The sequence below is a fragment of the Mandrillus leucophaeus genome, unplaced genomic scaffold (genome assembly GCF_000951045.1).
Source record: "Mandrillus leucophaeus isolate KB7577 unplaced genomic scaffold, Mleu.le_1.0 Scaffold1842, whole genome shotgun sequence".
Classification (NCBI taxonomy): domain Eukaryota; kingdom Metazoa; phylum Chordata; class Mammalia; order Primates; family Cercopithecidae; genus Mandrillus; species Mandrillus leucophaeus.
This window is the reverse complement of record NW_012101857.1, coordinates 166,739-184,708: the sequence shown is the minus strand read 5'-3', so window position 1 is coordinate 184,708 and position 17,970 is coordinate 166,739. Positions and strand designations below refer to the sequence as shown.

Sequence of the window (17,970 nt, the reverse complement as noted above, 5' to 3'; positions counted from 1 at the left end):
GAAGTAACTGAAAGCCACCAGAAGTTAATGGCATCTTTCAGGATATCCATTAAGTGATTCACTATTCGCCAGGGAAGACAGATATGACAGCACATGGTTGAAAGTAGTGATGGGAGAAAGAATAAATCGAGCCATATTTATACTCTTCTTCTCAATAAACCGGTTATAGAAGTGACTTCAGAGATGAATAAAACTCAAGTGCCTGTGTTAGAATGGTTCTAACCTCAAGAAAAAAATGTTTGTCAGAAGCTTATCTAATAATATTGAAGCATAATTCCAGCTCATGTCTCCCCATACACTGTCCCAGAGTGAAAGTCAAAATGCTTATCTGTGAGGATGCTCACCATTACATTGGAAATTCCCCTGATGAAAGCGCTGTGCCGAGGAAAATTGTTTGTGGTATAGAGAAACAGTTACTACAAAATCCTCAGTATTTTATTGTTGAGTTATTTCTACTCTTGAAGGTCAAGAACAAAATCCTCTTGGAAAAACAAGATGAGAGAGTGTCTGTATAGCTGTTCACAGTTCTTAACCCCATGTAAGCATATTAAGTCAAGAGAGCTTAGAATTACAGGGTTTAGTTGATCTAACCTTCCTACTGTCCTTAGAAGGAGAGAGGTATAATGGAGGGATTGAAGGGGATAGACTTACCATATTCTACAGTGTGAGAGTTTCACAAAGGTCTTTCACAAAATAAGATAGTTTTTGGAAAACAAAAAGAATAATAGGAGAGAAAATGCTTCCAAAAGGATATAGTCATACTGACATACAACATAAAATGTTTTACAGCTGGAAAAGACCTTAAAATGATGTAATCTAACCATCTATATTTTACACATCTAGAAGCATTAGTGCTCGATGCCAAGGCTATCACTTTTATTATCCACCACACTGTTATTTCAGAAAAAAACATATTTTTAGAATTGCAGCCTTATGATCAGGGTAACCAGCAACCCTCTGCCTTTAGGCCACTAGGAAAAATTACGACAATGACATGGGTGTAGATGGATCTGCTTCTTTTGGACAACCAGATTGCATGGACATTTCATCTCCTAGAGATAGAAAATATCACATTGCTTTAGAGATCACACTCTATAACAATCTTTACACTACCTGAAGGAAGAAGAAGAAAATGAGGGTTTTAAAGAAATGGCTTATTGTTGTATCTTCTGGATATGTAGAGGATGGAGGTAGGTACTTTCTAGAATCCTTGAGAGAAGAGGTAATGGAAACATTTAGACTGGGGTTTGTCTCAATTTTTGAATCTATGTATGTGCCCATGTATCATTTTTATCTGTTTCCCTGTAGTGATATTAGCAAGTTGTCCTTAAATTAGGATGCATCCTGGGCTTGCCTCTAGATAAAATGACTAAAAATTAATAGATATTTTTAAATCACACCAAACTCAAGGAAAAAAATAATAATCAAAATGTGTTTAGCCACAGAGCTGTATTTTGGGAGAGTATAAATAATAGAAATCTTCAAAATGGAAAATGTGATAAAAGGTTCAAAAAAAGAGAAAAGAGGTGGAATGAGGTCATAGATCCCCTTGAAATAAAAGAGGGGAATAGGAGGGAAGGTAGTCAGGGATTAAAAAATCCTCTTGGGGTGTTAACTGTCAGAAGGTGATGTTTGGAGGATGTCTGGTTCTTCTCTCTGCGGCCTCCAAATGCTTTGCCTCTTTTTGGTGATGCTCATCCCTTATTTTAAAATTCTGGCTCTATTTCTAAAGCCTTATTTATTGCCTTTGAAATAAGAGCATATTTCTTGCTTTTATGACACTTACTGGAGAGTGCGCACCTCAGTGAATGATGGTCTCTTTTTCTCCAGCCTTAGGATTTTATAAGCATGCCCAGAAGCTCATGTGTGATGTAGTTGGCTAATAAATATGATAAACACCATTTTTACGTTTTCAAAATTGGGCATATTGATTACACAAATCTTTAAAAGTATTCTTGATGGGAGAAACTGTTTCCAAGTAAAATTAGTCATTATTCTGCAGCCCCTTTTTATGGACACAGAAAATACGTCAAGCCCTGTGGGGATACAGAGTGTGAGACATAGACTCTCAGCTGCCTTACAAAGCAACCTGATTTTGCAGGAATGTGAAGTTTATGAGAAAGCTATCTTTAGAAGCACTGGAAAGCTAAAGAATATTTTACATTCAGACATGGCTCAAGAAAAAAAGTGAAAACCATTATGGGATTTAAAATTCTCATTTATTGTAGAGGAATCTAAACCAGAATTTTCTAAATAATAGACATGCCTCTCAAATTGAGAAGTTATTTCCCACCTGCTAAAATAGTAACTGGAAATTGTGTAAGAAATATAAGTTTTAAAATGGTTATATAAACATACTCAGGATCAAGAATAGTTGAATCTAGGAAAAAAGAACATTATGAATAAGGGATGTTCACACTGTTATTACAAACAAACAAAGTACAGGAAAATTCTAAGAAAGGGGCATTAACATATACACTCTCAAGAGTAAAACAGCCAGAGTGAAAAAATAAAAAATTGGAGAACAATCTTCGGCACAATTTCTCCCCATTGAAATAGCCCAGAACTGAATGAGATCTTTGAGGAAAAGGAGATGGCCCTCAAAGAAAATGTGAATTTATCACTGTTACTTGCAGATGATATTTTTTTGTCTGTTTCCATATCATACATTCTCACTGTTGCTATATCGGACACTGGATGACACACTGGAACTCACGGGGTATATGAGCCTTTAGGAGAAAGCTGAAGTGAAAATGATGAACAGTTGATGACCTTTTGCAATTGTAGGTGGCATAAATTACATTATTTTTAGGAAGGCACAGAAATGTTGTGAAATATGTTGTATCTGTCAAAAATCTTTCAGTTAAAAGTCACAAGAACCCAACTCAAAATAATTTAAGAAGATAAACCCCCAAATAAACAGAAGGTACAGTAGGTGAAGTTATGAAGAAGTTAGGGTTGTATTTAATGAAACCCAGGACTTCAAGTGTTGTCATCTATATTCTGTTTATTTCTCAATCTCTTGAAAGCTCTTTACATGTGTAGGCCAAGATGACACCAGAAAGTTGAGACTCATGTTCTGTTAGCTTAGTAATCATCTCAGGAATGAGAAGTAGTTTTCCCCATCATCTAGGGAGGATATAGATTAGTCTAGCCGAGAATAATATCCTCATGCCTGAATTAATAATTCATCCAGGGGAATGAGAGACTCTGATTGGACAGAGCTTCCAGTTATATATTTAATCCCACATTCTTAAATATAAGCAGACACCAAGTATTACCAGGCATCTGAGGAAAGCATATACTAAACAATACTGATACCCAAAACAACCTACCAGAAGAAAAGCAAGTTAGAGATTATAGTGACTATGCAGGGATAGTACAAAAAACCCTTAAGATCTATCACTAATATCATCAGAGAAGATGCTACAAACATAAAAGGAGAACATGATATTATAAAAATGAACATTCAGAAGATAAATACACCCTTAAAAATTAAAACAAATTATAACATGAATGAAAACCTCAATAATTGTATTGAGGGATAGATTTCAAGAACTCTTCCAGGAAGTATTTTTTAAAAAAAGAGATACAAAAATAAGACAGCAAAGAAAACTAAAGGACCAGCCCAGCAGGTCCACAATCCAAATTATAGGAGTTGTAAAAAGACAGAAAAGAACAGAGAGGCAAAAATCACCAATAAAATAATTCAAGAAAGTGTTCAGAATCATAGGATATGTGTTTCCAAATTGGAAAAAAGTCTCTCACAGAGCAAATAGGAAAATAGATTAAAATAAACATACCAGGACTCTTCAACAAGGAATTCAGGATTATGGGTATAAAAAGATCCTATATACAAATACAAATTGATGGAGGGAGGGAGCGAGGGAACGAGGGAGCGAGGGAGGGAGGGAGGGAGGGAGGGAGGGAGAGAGGGAGGGAGGGAGGGCGGGAGAATGAGCGTGTCACATACTAATAATCAGGAATTACAATAATTTAACACTTCTCAATAGCATTACTGTAAGCTAGAAGACAATGGAATAATGCTTTAAAAATGATTTCCAGGGAGTGACATCAGCAAAATGGCAGGGTAGGTGTTATCTGGACTCACTCTCCTCCACAGAATCACAACTAGCAAGATTATCCAGAAGCAAGATTACCACTCAAAATATCTCAGAACTTAAGAATGAGACTGTGATGGTCCCTTGAACTGCAGAACTGAGAAGAACCATGATCAGATGGTAAGGAGAATGGTTCTGTTTGACTATGATGTCCTTTCCCCAAGCAAGCACAGCATTACACATGGAGAATTCCTCTGGACTCATGATTTCAATAGTGGAAAAAGTGAGTTGAAGGTGGACATTTGGCTTCCCCAACATTCTGAGACTATATGCAGAAGGCTCACTTCTGTTTCATTCCACAGAAAGTACTGTGAGTGCCAGCATGGCTAAGCCATCTGACGTCAGCTAGAGACAAAGAATAGGGGTGGGGTTCACAGTGGCCAGTGCAGGACTCAGTGGTTGCTCTTCATTATGGCCAGAACAACACCCCACTAGAGAGGCCACTCAGCAGTGCCATACAGCAGGAGGCATGGTCCATGAGGCTCTTGGGCTCAAGCCCCTAGACAGCTTTTACCAGTATCTCAGGTATCCTCCTGGAGTCTTCCCTCAGCAGTTTCAGGTAGGGCATTATGCCAGCCTCAGATTCCTCATGTGACTTTCAGTGAACCTGGCACTCTCTGGTGCTGAAACAACTGCAGCTGTCATGGGCCTAGGGACCAATAGTCAGTCTGCTCAGAATTTCTGGACATTCCTAAAGCAGAAGGATGGTCACAAAGCCAAACTGTGAAAACTAAAATAAATACCTAATATTTTAAGATACAGACATCAGTGCCCGAGTGAAAGAAACAAGAATAATCGGGGAAATATAACCTCAGCAAGCAGACAAAATAAGATGCTGGTGATTGGCCCTAAAGAGATGAAGATGAATGATCTCCCAAACAAATAATTCAAAATAGCTGTTTTTAAAAAGTTCAGCGAATTTCAAGAAAAAACAGAGAAACAATTCAGAATTTTTTTAGAGACATTTAACAGAGAGATTGAAATAGTAAAAAACCCAGAAGTCCTGAAGCTGAAAAATACAATGAATGAAATGGAAATGCAATAGAGACTATCAATGCAGAACGGATTGAGCAGAAGAAAGAATCAGTGTACTAGAAGACAGGCTATTTGAAAACCTATAGTCAGAAAAGAAAATAGCAAAAAGAATAGAAAGGAACAAAGAAAGCTTATGTGATTTGTGAGATAGCATCAGAAGAACAAATATTGGAATTCAAAAGGGGGTAGAGAATAACAAAGGGGCAGAAAGTATATTTAAGGAAATAATAGCAAAAAAAATTCAAACCTGGAGAAATATATAAATATCCAGGTACATGAAGGTCAAAAGTCATCAATCAGATTCAATCCAAATAAAAGTACTACAGAACATATTATAATCAAATGGTGAAAAGTCAAGATAAAGAAAGGATTCTGAAAGCAGAAAGAAAAAAGAAGCAAGTGACATATAAGGGAATTCTAACACACCTAGCAGCAGCCTTCTCAGCAGAAGCTTATAGTCAAGGAGAGAGTGGGATGATATATTCAAAGTGCTATAGGAAAGAAATTGTCAACCAAGGAAACTGTACCCAGCAAAGCTATCCTTCCAAAATGAAGGAAAGATGACTTTCCTTGACGAACAAAAGCTGACAGAATTCATTACCACCAGATCAGTTTTACAAGAAATAATGGGAGTTCTTCAAATTAAAAAAAAGCGATATTAATGAGCAACATTAAAACAACTAAAGGTATAAAACTCATTGGTAAAAGTAAGTACACAGTCAAACTCAGAATACTCTAATAATATACCAGTGGTTATAAATCACTTATATTTTTAGTATGAAGATGAAAAAAAACTATTAAAAATAATAACTATAATAATTTGTTAAAGGAAAGGCAATAAAAATATGTAAATTGTGACATCAAAAATTCAAGATATGGTCATGGGAAGTAGAGTTAAAGTGTAGAGTTTTTTGTTTGTTTGTTTGTGATTAAAGTTAGGTGGTTATCAGTTTAAAATAAACTCTTATAAGATGTTTTATGTAGGCCTCATTTAGGTAGTCACAAAGCAAAAACTTGTGAAAGATACACTAAAAATAAAAATCAAGGAATCAAAATATACCACCAGGGAAAAATCACTTAACCACAAAAGAAGACAGTAAGATAGGAAGAAAGGAAGAAAAAATCTAGAAAACAACTAGAGAACAAGTAACAAAATGGCAATTGTAAGACCTTACCTAACAGTAATTACCTTGAATGTAAATAGGTTAATTTCTCCAATTAAAAGACACAGAGTGGCCAAATGGATTAAAAAAAAAAAAAAGACCTAGCTATGTGCTACCTACAGAAGACTCACTTTACCTGTAAGAAAACACATAGACTGAAAGTGAAGGGATGGAAAAAGATATGCCATGCCAGCAGAAACCAAAAGAGTGCAGAATTAATTACACTTAGAGCAGATAAAATAGACTTTCAAGTCAAAAATTTTAAAAGAGACAAAAAGTGTCATTATATAACGAGAAAGGGGCCAATTCAGCAAAAGGATATAACAATTGCAATTATATATGCAGCAAATATTGAACCACTTAAATATATAAAGCAAATAATAGTTATTAAGGGAGAGATAAGACTGTAATACAAAAATAGTAGGGGACATCAACATCCTAGTTGCAGCAAAAAATCAACAAAGAAACATCAGATTTGCACAGCAAAGAAAATAATCAACAGAGTGAAGATACAACCTACAGAATGGAAGGAAATATTTGCAAACTATATGTCTGATAAGGGATTAATATTTAAAATACATAAGGAACCAAAACAATTAAATATACACTGTTGATGGGAATGTAAATTATTACAGCCATTATGGAAAACAGCAAGGAGGTTTCTCAAAAATTAAAACTACCATAAGATTCAGCTGTCCCACTACTGGGTATATAGCCAAAGGAAATGAAAGCAGTACTATCAAACAGATATCTCCATTCTCATGCTTACTGCAGCACTATCACAATATCCAAGATATGGGATCAACCTGTGTTTGTTGGTAGATGAATGGACAAGGAAAACGTGCTATATGTACATAGTGGAATAATGTGCAGCCATTAAAAGGAATGAAATCTTGTCATTTGCAGCAACATGAGTAAGCTTGAAGAACATGTTAAATGAAACAGGCCAGGCACAGAATAACAAATGCCACGTGATCCCAAACATATGTGGAATCTAAAAAAATTCAACCTCAGAATTAGACAGTAGAAAGGGTGGTTACCAGAGGCTGGGATGATTGGAAAGGGAAGGATGATAAAATCTTGATCAAAGGACACATAATTATAGTTAGATCGGATAAGTAAATTTCAAGAGTGCTATTATACAGCAAGGTGATTATAGTTAAGAATGACACATTATAGTCTTAAAATGTAAAAAATGGATGTTATGTGATCTTACCACAAAATAGATATCTAAGTGAAGTAGTGCAATTTGTTAATTAGCTAAGGTTAACCATCTCACAGTGTATAATACTTCAAAACATCTTGCTGTTCACAAAAACATACAGTGTCATTTGTCAATTTAAAAAACATTTTAAAAATGATTTTACAACCTAGAATTCTACATGCAACCAAATTATCAGTCTACTGGGGAGATAAAAAGGTCTCCCAAACTTATCTACCATTTTATAATCTTTATTAGGAAGCTATGCAAAGTATGCTTTACAGTGAAGAAGTCCCCGAATACAGGACTCAGGAGAGCCAGCATAGTAGCGAGGGAAAGATATTCTTCAGCATGTCATTAGTGCAGCAGGCATAGAGGCAGCTCATCCAGAGTAGCACTTATCAGAAAGTACTGGGAGAGATTTTACAAGAAAAATGGACATCACAGAGCACCTGATGTGACTAAGGCTCTCGAGAAGAGATTCAGGCAGTTGCCAGAATGCATGGAAATTAAGTAATGTTTAATGCTAAGTATGTGGAAAACAAGCATTTCTATGCAATAAATGAGGCGATTATCAATCACAAGAGAATACAAACTTTATGAAAGGAAAAGTAATCATATTTTACTACAAACTCACCCATAAGTAGTATTTACATAGCCATAATAAGGTAAACAATAATAGTCTAACTAGAATTAAGATATAAGAATATTGAGAGAAGGGCAGAATGGTGACTGCTCATTTGCCACTGTGGGAAGTCAATTAATAATGCCTAAGATAAAATATCAAGAAGTAGCAATTATTGAAACAAATGTGTTATTTGGAGAAATAGAATAGTTAAATAAAAATGAATCAGCTGTAAGAAGAGAAAGTGGTTTTCACTGGAAGGGGTAAATGATATGGTGGCCATCCGGTTTTATATAAATTTGTAAAAACATTATATGTGCATAATATTGGCATTATGACTTTACACATAAAAATATCTTTGATAAAAAAATCAAAAAAAAATCTGCACTCTATTGAGTTCATTCTCTATTTTTAGAAATCCTAGGCTCCAGATCTCTTTGGGATTAATAGCTTTCATGTCAATAATTAGCTAAAAGAAGGTGACAGCAAATAGATTTTTTTTGGGGATGTAAATTTAGTAAGAGTGACACAGATTTAAGAAAGACTGCATAAAGCATATTGACAGGGAAAAAAAAATAATTTTATGCCACAGCCCATTTATTTACACTAACACTAAGACTTTTATTTATTTATTTATTTATTATTTTTTTGAGACAGAATCTCGCTCTGTTGCCCAGGCTGGAGTGCAGTGGCGCGGTCTCGGCTCACTGCAAGCTCCGCCTCCTGGGTTTACGCCATTCTCCTGCCTCAGCCTCCCGAGTAGTTGAGACTATAGGTGCCCACCACTATGACTGGCTAATTTTTTTGTATTTTTAGTAGAGACGGGGTTTCGCCTTGTTAACCAGGATGGTCTCGATTTCCTGACCTTGTGATCCGCCTGCCTCAGCCTCCCAAAGTGCTGGGATTACAGGCGTGAGCCACCGCGCCTGGCCGACTTTTATTTTTTTATAAAACAATATTCCATAGTAGATACATACTGAAAGACTATTATATTTTTCTTTTCTCTTGGAGACAATCCATAAAATTATATTATGGCAATTATCTAATAACTTTTATACTTTTATGACATATACAATCAGAACAATGTCTTCTACAATTTCTATGTGCTCAATAATGAAATACTCCTTTCTCTAGCCAAATTCTTTCTCAGAATCAACTTACTTTTATCAGGATTATCAAAATCTGTGAAATTAAAAAGAAGTCATCTATCTTATCATAGAAACAAAAATAAAATAGCTTTCTAGTCAGCTATACACCAATTATAGCCCTCAAATTGCTCACAGTCTCATATTGGCTGCAGAAACAGAAATGTAAGCAGATAAAATATAGACAATTATAAGAAAACATGGCCGGGGCCAGATGGGGGTGTGCGAGCAAAATAGAGGGTGTTTCTAACTTCCTGAGTGTGGGGGTGGGACATTTCAAGCAGAAAACCCCCTTCTGAAAGATCAGGAGGCTGGAAACCACGAAGCATGAGCTGCTGGTAGCTCCTGGCTCAGGATACAAATGGATACCTTTATAAGGAGATCCAATGCAAAGTAAATGTCAGATCATGAGGGGGCCATTCAATATTGAGAGGACACATTCAATAGAGTGCCGAGGGAGAAGGTGGTCCTGGGAGATGAAAACTGAACAAGAACAGCTGAGGTACAGGCTTGCGAACGAAGTTTAGAAGATAAGAAAATTGGGCAGACGAGTGGGTCTAGGAGAAACATCTAGATAGAGTAGGGAGTTATTCGAGACTCAGAGGTTTCTATACAGGACTCCTGCTAGGATTAGGTCTGAGCTGCAAGCAAAACCATTAAGTAGGTCATTTACTATATTATGCCTGCCCCTGAGTTTTTCACCTTTTTTTTTTTCCATGACAGGGTCTCACTCCTATCACCCAGGATGGAATGCAGTGGTGTAATCTCAGCTCACTGCAGCCTTGACATCCTGGGCTCAGGTGATCTCCCACTTCAGCCTCCCAAGTAGCTGGGACTACAGGCATATGCCACTACACCCAGCTAATTTTTTGTATGTTTGGTAGAGATGGGATTTCACCATGTTGCCCAGGCTGGTCTTGAACTCCTAGTCTCAAACGATCTGCCCACCTCAATCTCCCAAAGTTCTGGGAATACAGGCGTGAGCCACTGCTCCTGGCTTGTCACTGTTTTTTAAAAATTTATTTTAGTATTTCCCTTCCACCATGTGAAGACACAGCTAGATGATGCCATCTTTGAAGCAGAGAGTGAGTTCTCACCAGAGGACTGGTGGTACCTTGATTTGTGAACTTCCCAGCCTCCAAAACTGTGAGCAATAAATTTTTTTGTTTATATATTTTAAAAATTATTTCATTTTTAATTTTGGTATAAAACAAAGTATAAAAGTTCGCCTTTAGATCATTTTAAGTGTATAATTTAGTAGGGTTAACTATGTTTACATTATTACAAAATAGATCTCTGGAACCTTTTCATCTTGCAAAACTGACACTCTATACTCATCTTGTTCTCTTCTTAGATTTTCTCCATGTGGGAAGAACCACCAGATAAAGAACTAGCATCTCCCAGTTGAGTCCTCCCACTTGAAGGCATTTAGAACCCCAAGCCAGGCACTTTGAAGTTCTAAGTGTTGGGATTTTCTAATATCTCTTAGTGCATTGGAGTAGAATTGTCAAGTTTATTTCTTTTACTATTAGCACTTCAGAAAATATCTGCAAGGGGCTGCATGAATCACCATCTGGTTTGAAAGAAGATCAATATAGCTTAGTGTTCTCAATAAAATAAAAACAGGGAGCCAATTTAATTATTATGCTTCTGTTGAGCTTTCTATCCCCAAAGCTAATAACTTTTCTGTAAGGATCTCCACCTTGATTATAGCCCATGTTATATAAAATTTAGAATTCAATAATGTTGCATCCGACTTCTGGGAGTCGGCTTGGCAAACACATTTTTATTAGCTAAAAGTTCTGGTGAAGGCAGAAGCTCTGACAAAAGCAAGAGAGCGAGTGAGCAGGCAAGTAAACAAGTGAGAAGGCAAGTAAACAAGCGAGAAAAGAAGGAAGGGAGGGAGGAAGAAAGGGAGAGAGGGAGGGAGGGGAGAGAGAAAAAGAGAAAAAACAACTAGACACTGGAGTAGAGGGTTTTAAAGAATTTCTTTCAATACAAACAAATTTTCCCACAAATTAAAATGAGAAGTGTTCATTATAGCACAAGTCAGCTTTACTCCACTCTGTCTCAGATATTGTGGCTGCATCTCTGACAAATGTGTTTAAACTACTGGAGCTTCTGAGTAAATCTAGTATGCTGGCTGTGATCTCAGTCAGCTTTATTTTGTCCATCATCTTTGGCACCATTTCTCCAGACCCTCTCTATGATTCATTAAGTAGGTGAGGGAAAGAGAAGTAATTATGGGAGGTGACAGTACCCTCTACATTTCTCCTAAAACCTGGTGTCTCAGGCATTAGGGAAAGTCTGAAAAGCAGATTCTGAGATGGGGATTAGCACATAGGAAATTTTTTGGGACATGGTCTTAGAATCAACATGTGGGAGGGAAGGGAAGGAATCAGGCTGGGTGGAAGAAGTTGGGCCTCAGACAGTCACAAGAGGATCCCAGGGTGGTCACCCTAGTATCTCTGGAGCTGGGATGGCTTTGCAGAGATATCCTGAATTGCAACTAGGAATATCTTTATGCCCCTGCATCAACCATTCATTGGATAGGGGATGTCTCCCTGCTACCGAAGGAAACATAACCTCGGATGAAGTGATTCTCCTCGGCCAAGAACAACTTCTGGAGTGGGACTCAGCTGTGATCTGTCAGTCATCAACTTTTTTAGGAGCTAGGGGAATGAGTTCTTTAGTCTCCATGAGGGGGAATTAATTTTGCTATAAGTTACAATCTGAGCTCTCAGGAATTCCCTGCATCTTGATGGGCCCAAGTGTGGGCCCAGTTAGTCCCCACAGAGCAGTCATCTTAGACTTTAGAACCAAAATCCCAAGACAAAATGGCCCCTCCCCCAACAACTGCTGCCAAATTCTTGGCATTTGGGGAAATTTTGGCCAACCATCTGTCTAAGGAACTGTTCTAATCCTTTGACAAGAGTATATCGTCATTCAGATGGTACGAACCCTAGTGGCTCCATACTCATCTTTCCCCGTTCATTTCATGCACTTTGGGGAGGAGCCCTAACCAGGTCAAGGGCACACAATGAACATTGGGAGGACAATAGCCATTTCTGCCTACTAAGGCAAGTATAACCCACTATATGCCAGCAGCAAGTGCTCAGGAGTCAGCCAGGCTATGTTCTCATCTACCCCTGACCTCGTGGGCAAGTTATTAATAATGCCTCTGAGCTTCATTTGTCACAAATGGGACTAATAGTGCCTACTCTTTAAGGTTTTTGTGAAGATTAAGTGAAATTTGGTAGATAGATACATACATAGATAGACAAAGATATAAGAGACATGTTGAGAGGTAATATATCTTAATGGTTAAAAATTTACATTTTCTTGGTTTTATATTTTTGGCTCCACTGTTTACTAGCTATATGTCACATGTCTCTGGGATAATTATAGCATCTCTATACCTTAGTTTCCTTTCCTATAAAACAAGTCATAGTGAGGATCAAATGAAATAATATATTTAAATTACTATGTCTAGTGCTTAACACACAGATAACTACTCAGTATATGTTAATTGTTGTTATTCAGAGTTCTGGCACATAGCAAGTGTTCAATAAATTGTCTATCATTAAGATGGAAGTACAATTACTTCAACTAGTGCTGATCATCCATCATCTAAACTAACCATGTAGCCAGCCCCCATTCCCATATTCAAACTTCTAAAATATTAGAGATTTATGAAATCAGGAGAAAACCCATCAAAGAATCCCCGTCCTTCCAAAGGTTTTGATGTTCAGTGTATCTCATTGCTATTAATGACATACAACTTGGAATCTTGCTGTAATCATACACATGAAAATTGTGGTAGTTGAGAAAAAGTTGAAACGTTTGTTTCTGTATTTTTGTTTTAAGATATGAAAGCATATGGGAGTCCTGTTGGGCACAAATGGCTCTATATTTTCTAAATCTCTCTAAAACAAAATGTGTAAGTCAGAATTTTCTGCTCTAAATTCCATATGGCTTTAATTAATTCACAGAGTGAGTAAATGTATTTTCCATTTAATGAAAAAGGCTTTTGGCAGTAGGACCACTTACTCTGCACTAGTTAATGGAGCATTAAGAAAAAGACAGAGAAATATTAATCATATTTGAAAAGATGGCTAGCTTTAAAGTTAGGCTATTAGCCACTTATAGCATCTCTCACAGAAATAATACAACATACTCAAAGAGAACACTTGTCCTACTATTAATACTATCATATTCACAAATTAATAAGTCACGACATTCTCCAAAATATCTCTAATTCTCTAAAAATAAACAAATAGAAAGCCCTATAATATCCTACTCCTAACCAATGCTATCTTTCCATTTAAAGTATCTATCTTATAATTTCAAACATGAGACTTTACCAGTTGTGTCTGCTCTGAGCAAAACAAAGTAGGAATATTAGGATTCTTTGTCACAAGATTTGTAGGAAATATTGTTTATTCTTAAAAAAATAAGGAAACAGTATATTCCCTTAACAACAAAGGTGTCAAATGGCTTAAAGGCGGCTTCCTTAAAAAGTACTGCCTTAAGAGACTTCTTTCATATACTTTTGATCCGTATCCATATAGTAAGGGTACTACACATAACACCAAGGTTATTTCATCCCTCAATTTATAAAGATTGGCTTTCACACTGAACACATGGGACAGTGATGAATACTGCTTCTTTTAGAGCAGATGGGAACATCCTGGCAGTCAGAAGCTGTATTTGGCAAAGTATGTGAGAAGAGTTTTTGAGGCATGAGATGGTGTTGGATGCATTCCAAGATATTGCACACCAACCCATTGAGGTAAAAGAGATGTATCCGTTTGCTAGGGATGCTATAACAAAGTACCACAGATCTGGTGGCTTAAACAACATAAATTTATTTTTTCACAGTTCTGAAGGCCAGAAGTCCAAGATGAAGGTGTTAGCGGGGCTGTTTTTTTCTGAGGCCTCTCATTTTGGCTTGCAGATGGCTGTTTTCTCTATGTGTCTGTGTCTGTGTGTCATCCCTCTGCCTGTGTTTTCTATGTCCTAATCTTCTCTTCTTATAAGAAAGTGCTGCTTGAGTCCAGGAGTTCAAGGCTGAGCAACATGGTGAACCCCCGTCTCTACAAAAAATACAAAATTTAGCTGGGCGTGGTGGTGCACTCCTGTAGTCTCAGCTACTCAGGAGGCTGAGGCAGGAGGATCACTTGAGCCTGGAAGGTTGAGGGTGCACTGCAGTGAGGAGTGATGGCATCACTGCACTCCAGCCTAGGTGACAGAGTGAGACTCTGTTAGAAAGAAGAAAAGAAAGAAAGAGAGAGAGAGAGAGAGAGAGAGAAAGGGAAGGAGGGAGGTAAGGAGGGAGGGAGGAAGAAAGAAAGAAGGAAAGAAGGAAAGAAAGAGAGAGAGTACCAATCAGTCATATCAAGTAATGACTGAATGACCCCATTTTAATTTAATTACCTCTTTAAAGACCCTATTAATAGTCATATTCTGAGGTACTGGAGGTTAAGGCTTCGCCACATGAATTGGGGAGTGGGGCACAATTCAGCCCATAACAGAATAAAATAAGATTCCTTTAGTTTTGGGATTATAACTGTTCTTCATTCACTCATTCAATGCAGTTATTCATTTATTGAACAAATAACTATGAATCTCAGCTGTAATAATTGCAATTTAAGACAGATATGTAGTGTGATGAAAACTTATGTTAGGATTTAGCCTGGTCACATAGATGAACGAAAACATCCCTAAGGAAGTAGCAATCCATCTAAGATCTGAAAAATTAGTAAGTGTGGAACAAATGAAAGGGGGAAGGAAGTGTTTTAAGAAGAGAAAACAGTATATACAAGGACCTCATGTTAAGGACTATGTATGAAGGAACAAAAGAAAAGTCACTATGGCCAGACCAGTTTGATGAAGGGAAAGTCTAGGACAAGATGAGGCTGAAGAAACAGGTAGAGGCCAGATGGGCACAATCTTGTGGGAGTAGATCTCATGTCTACTTGATGAGTAATGAAAAGCCTTTAAAGTGTTTTAAATCTGAAGGTGGGGATGAGGGTGGAAATAATTATACCACTTTGACTGTACTGTTGGTAATGAATCACAGACTGGTAGAGGGCAAGTGGGCAAGCAAGTTAGGAGGTGTTTGCAGAGGTTCAGAAGATGGTAAGAGACAGAAGTCAATGGTTTAAAAAATATTTAGGTAGTGAAATCAAAAGGATTGAATCAATGATGGGTTAGACATGTTGTGGGATGATGATGAAAAAGAGGGATGAATTGAGAATGATTACTAGGTTTCAGCTTTTCAAAGCTGAATGGATATTGTTAACGTCCCAGAAATAGAAACCAATAGGATGGTACAGGGTGTTGGTGGAAAAAATCATATTTTCTTTTGGATCATGTTGAGTTTGAGATGCATTTAAGATATTGAAGAGACATAAACTAGAACATTAGATATGCAAATCTGGAATGCAGACCAAAGGTTTGAGCTGAAGATACGAATGTGTGACTCATTTCCTTATGAGTGGTAACTGAAAATGAAGAAGTAGATGAAATCAGTTAGAGAAAATTTAGAGTAAGAAGAGTAGTTGCAGAATCAAGCCTTGAGGAACTTCAACACTGATGAGCCTGCAAGGTAAACTAGGCAGAAATAGGCAGAGAGGTAAAAGGAAAACCAATGGTATACAGTGTCAAAGTGTCAAGAGCATGTTTCAAAAAGGTGGATACAATTAATTTGTGTAATGTCGCTTATAGACTAAGGGTTGAAAATTCCCTTTGCATTCATTGACATGGAGATTTTCTATGATGTGATGGAACAGAACCCATGTGGGAGTGGTTGGAGAGTGAGGAGAGGAGATGAAATGGAAGTGGATATGTTGGATATGTCTTAGGTTGAGCTCCTCCAAAAGCAGATCCTAGGACAAGAATTTGAGTTGAAGTGGGTTTTGGGGGAAAGACAATCCTAGGAAGCAAGAGTAAGTGAAAAGAGAAGGGAAGGGAAAGGAAGGAAGAGAGTAAAGGGTGAGGTACTGAGCAGATTGTTGCTGTGGTTAACTGAGATTCAGCCCTGCTGGGGACCTCTGGGACACAACGTAGAACACACCTCAGAGTTAGGCTTGTCCTCACTCAGGGACTAAGACATGCATATTTATCCTCCAGCTCCCACCCATCATTGGCTGAGAGATATTCCCAGGGGTACAAATTCCCATAACCCTCTGGAGTGCCTTGCACTAGACTGGAGAGAAGTCCCCAGGTAGGGTGTCCTGGCAGCTTAAAGTATTTTTTAATGGCAAAAACCACAATTACTTTTGCATCAACCTAATAAGATGCCACTGGACTGGACTGGAAGCTGAGTGCTGAGAGGAGTTGGGTGAGGCACTGATTTCATCTGCCTTCAAATAGTATGGATAACTCAGGAAGTTTGGAGATGAGTACAAGGAAGATTTGAAGTTGGCTAGATTAAGATGCAAGGTTAGGAGTGATTATTTTGTTGTTTTAAAGGGTGACGTTTAAAAGTCTATGGGAAGGAAATAAATGAGAGTGAGAGGATGAGCATATAAGTTCTAAAAAGGATAATCAATTTGACAAACTGACTACTCATCTTTGGGGCCATTGTTAGATATATCAACTTCTGCACTTTATGTTTTCTTCACTCCCACGCAATCTGTAATCATGATTATTACCTATATGTATTAATTGGCAAAAATTTAGCAAAAATATAAAAATTATTACATGCATCAAATGATTTATTGTATAGTTTTTAATCTAAAACAACATGCTGAGAAGCTAAGCAGGAAAGACTAAAGGATGAGGCATGCTTGGCTTCTTTAGACAGTATTTAAGTAATACTGATATGGAAGAATTTCATTTCCAAATGGGAGTAAGAGATCAACATATTCCCTCATAATGCTACATATATTCTTCTAGGTGATTGAGATACATTAAAAGATGATGTAAGCTGAATTTTTAGATCAGTCTTCAATTTACAATGAATTCTTTAGTTTCACTATTGAGTTTGTCCTCTGCCAAAATACCTTATGTCAGAGCCAGCAAAAGCTTTTAGTCTCTGCTTATTTGCATTCCATTTCTTAAATGTAGCATATATCCCGTCAAATAAAAAATGTATTTGGTGATTTGCAACAGTTCTGAATACTTGCCGATCTTAGACATTATAATACATTGTTTTATGGAACAATTGTAAAAGTTTATCCAGTAAAGTTTATCTTAGATTTTGATTTTAGTCTTTTCATTTCCATTCATAATTTATTTATTCAATAATTTTAATAAGTATTGATTGAATGCCAGTCAATATGTGTATTTAAGATATAATAATGAGTCATAAAAATACAATAAATAATTCAGGTATGTTTATATGAATGTAGTTCAGCATTCATCCATTCACTTCTTCATTTGTTATGTCTTTTTTAGGTGATACAAGTCACAGAAAACCCAACTAACATGAAGACATTTACTATTTGTTACATGAAGTCTGTTGGTAGGTGACCCAGGATTAGCTTGGCAGTGTAATGATGTCATCAAGGAGCATGCCTTTACCTTCCTTGTTTATATTGGCCCAGCTCTAAACATAACATCCTCAAGACAATATCCAAAGCAGGAAGTGGAGGGATGAGCAAAAAGCATTTTCTTTATATAGATTTGAACTTTTGCTTCCCCAGAAGCTCCCCTACAGACTTTCCATTCCATT

The 17,970-nt window shown here is 37.0% G+C and overlaps 1 pseudogene; it reads right to left on the bottom strand.

Annotated features, from left to right (window-relative positions):
* LOC105538075 overlaps positions 1–12,095 on the bottom strand; it is a 31,937-nt pseudogene extending 19,842 nt beyond the window's left edge.
* Between the last annotated feature and the right edge of the window lie 5,875 nt (positions 12,096–17,970).